Here is a 2,976-nt window from a genome sequence, read left to right as displayed (position 1 = left end):
GTCCTGGTGGCTCCATCCTGGTGGCTCCATCCTGGTGGTTCCAGCCCTCAATGGCTCCATCCTGGTGGCTTCAGCCCTCAGAGTGCCCGTCCTTTGTTCAGGGACTTGTCCTAAGTGGTTTTCCTCAAGGTGACACTTGGGAGGGCTTCAGCCTAATGGCTCCTGCCATCTGTTCCCTGTCTGGCCACATTAGGTCCCTGTCCCCGTCCCTGCAGCGGGCAGAGGCGCCTACCTGGGCCAGCAGAGCGTGGGGGGAGGACAAGGAGGATGATGAGGATGAGGAGGAGGAGGAGGGGCGCAGCAAGGCCAATGCTTGGTGGGGAGCACAGCCCCCCTGCCCCGGCTGGCAGAGCGCCGGGGTAATGAGGCGTGTGGCCCCCGTCGCCGGGCAGGGATGGCACTGATGGAAGGTGGTTTGCATCAGATGGCAGATGCCACTTGCCATCAGGCCACGCCTCGTCGCCTCCGGAGAGGCAGCAGAGCAGAAGAGCACGCGGTGTGCGAGGTCCCCAGGGTGGGTCCCCTCCGCCAGGGGGGGAAGGAGCTGCCAGGATCCCAAAAAACGGGGGGCTCGCCCTACCCTGTGTGGTTCTGCAGAGGGGAGGACCCCAGCAGCCCTCAGTGGTAGTCCTGGAGGATGCTCGAGGTGCTCCCAGTGCTCTCCCTGCAGCTCTGGGAGCTTCCCAGGATCTTGTGTGGTTTGCAAACACAGCCCCAAAATCAGGGAATGTGGCAGGGATCCTGCCATGGCATCCCAGCATCCATGGGAAGGGAATGCTGGTGCTGGGCTGCCCCAGGGATGAGGGGGGCGAGGCAGTGGTGGGCAGGGTCTCAGCCAGCCTGGGGGGGCTACACCCAGCAGCCCCGGGATTTAACAGATTACTTAAACCCTCTTACCTAAAAATGATGGGAAAAGAGGAAAAAAAGTGCAGGATTTTCAGCGAGAGCTGCGAGGGAAGGACTTTCCATGCAGTTTGCAGGGCTGTGTGGAGCCCCAGGCATCGCTGGCAGCAGCTCGGGGCTCCCGGGGGCGAGTGGGGAGAGATCAGACGTGGGATTAGGCTTTTGCAGAGCCGCCGCCTGCCTTGGCACAGTGCTCTTTGTAAGGGCGCCTGGGGGACTGGGGAAGGGCTGGGATGTTTTTTGGGGTGGGAGGAGGAGGAATAAAGTTCTGCTTGCCAGAAGGGCCAGGATTCGGTCCGGGGTGCGATGAGCTGGAGAGGGAAGGGAAGGAGACGAGAGGTGCCGGCGTCACTGGGGGAGCAGAGCCCTGGTTCCCCGCCCCGTGCCTGGGCTCACTGCTGAGCTGGAGCCGTGCTGTCCCACAGCAGAAGTGCTGTGTCACGGCCAGGGGCTGCTGTCCCCTCCTCTGTCCCCTCCCTGCACGTGCTCCCAGAGGGGAAGGGCTGGGGCAGGCGCCAGGGCTGTGTGGGAACCCCGGGGTGCCTGTGCTGAGGTTTGGGGCCGGCGCTGGGAGAGGAACCGAAGACTTTCCCCTTCCCAGCCTGGGCTGACCCAGCTCTGAGCAGCTGATGCTCTGGGCTGCGGAGGTTGGCGGGACCCCCACCCTCCTGGGTGGGTCTTGCTCTGCCTGTCACCCCCCTGATGCTCTCAGGGTGGGCTCTGTGGGCCGCTGGGGCTGGGGGAAGTGATGGTGAAAGGCTTTATCTTCATCAGGCAGCCGAGGCCTCTGGCCTCAGTCCCACAGCCAGGGATGCAGTGTGACATGAGCCGTCGCCACCAGCTGCACCTGGAACTGGCTCTGCTTCCCAGAAAGTGCTCGGGGAGGAATTCCTGGGGCAGGTCACCCTGACTGGCAGCCCCTGCTCGCAGAGACCATGTGGGACTCAAAAAGAGATGCTCCTGCGTGGGGACCTGCTCGTCCCCCCCTCCTCTGGTCTATCCAACAGCAGCTAAAGCCAGGAGTGTATCACCAGGTGCCAGCTGATTCATCAGCTGGCACAGTCAGGGCAGCAGAGGGAGGCAGATCCATCCCTTTTCTCCAGGGTGGGTTTATCCAGCTCTGTTGTGGGGCTGTCAGTCATCTGCCTGCCAAATATTCCCTACCAGCCTGGGGACTTGAAAGCCAGAGGAGCGGCTGCGCTGCTCTAATTGACAGATCACAAGCCCTGGGACTTCCCTGGGTTAATCTGTGGCAAGTGCAATCGCTGAGGATCTCTGTTAGGGCAGAGGAAGGCAACAAACTGAGGCACAGTCCTGTGTGTCCAGCCTGGCTTTGGAGGTTGGCAGGGATGGTGGCTCTGTGACAGTCCCTGGCAGGCTGATTCCCTTGGGGACACCCACAGTGATCCCAGCTGGCTCTGCATCCAGAGCTGACCAAATCCAGGTCCCCCAGACCCTCCTGGATGGGGTGAGCTTGTCCCCAGATCCTACAGCTCTGGGCCTCAGTTTCTCCTTGCACACAAGAGTGTAACAGCCCAGTGGAGGCTTCAGCCCAGGAATGCTTCACTCCACACCAGTGCCACGGTGCCAGCACCAGCTTCCACCCAATCCTCTGCTTGTTGGGGGCCAAGGGAAGGAAGGAGAGGCATTTGGAAGTGGCAGAGACGTGTCCCACCCACACCAGCTCTGGAAAGCCAGGCCCTGCTGCATCTGGAATCTGTTTATTTGCCATGGAGCTTTCCTTTGGACAGATAATACTAAAAGGATCTCTGTGAATTGCAGAGCTAAACAAGAGTGTCCTGGCCTTCATCATCCATTGTTGGGGGCCAAGGGAAGGAAGGAGAGGCATTTGGAAGTGGCAGAGACGTGTCCCACCCACACCAGCTCTGGAAAGCCAGGCCCTGCTGCATCTGGAATCTGTTTATTTGCCATGGAGCTTTCCTTTGGACAGATAATACTAAAAGGATCTCTGTGAATTGCAGAGCTAAACAAGAGTGTCCTGGCCTTCATCATCCATGCAGGGGCTCGCTCCCAGCCAGCAGCTCTCCCACGAGCCACCACTGCAGATCGTTG

General features: G+C 60.6%; 1 protein-coding gene across 1 annotated transcript in view; it reads left to right on the top strand.

The window, feature by feature from the left end:
- Window positions 1-2,976, top strand: part of RXRA (retinoid X receptor alpha) — a 34,449-nt gene that overhangs the window by 5,193 nt on the left and 26,280 nt on the right. The window lies entirely within an intron of this gene.

The sequence above is a fragment of the Corvus brachyrhynchos genome, unplaced genomic scaffold, assembly GCF_000691975.1.
Source record: "Corvus brachyrhynchos isolate BGI_N302 unplaced genomic scaffold, ASM69197v1 scaffold59, whole genome shotgun sequence".
NCBI classification, from domain to species: domain Eukaryota; kingdom Metazoa; phylum Chordata; class Aves; order Passeriformes; family Corvidae; genus Corvus; species Corvus brachyrhynchos.
This window is presented reverse-complemented; position numbering and strand designations above follow the sequence as displayed.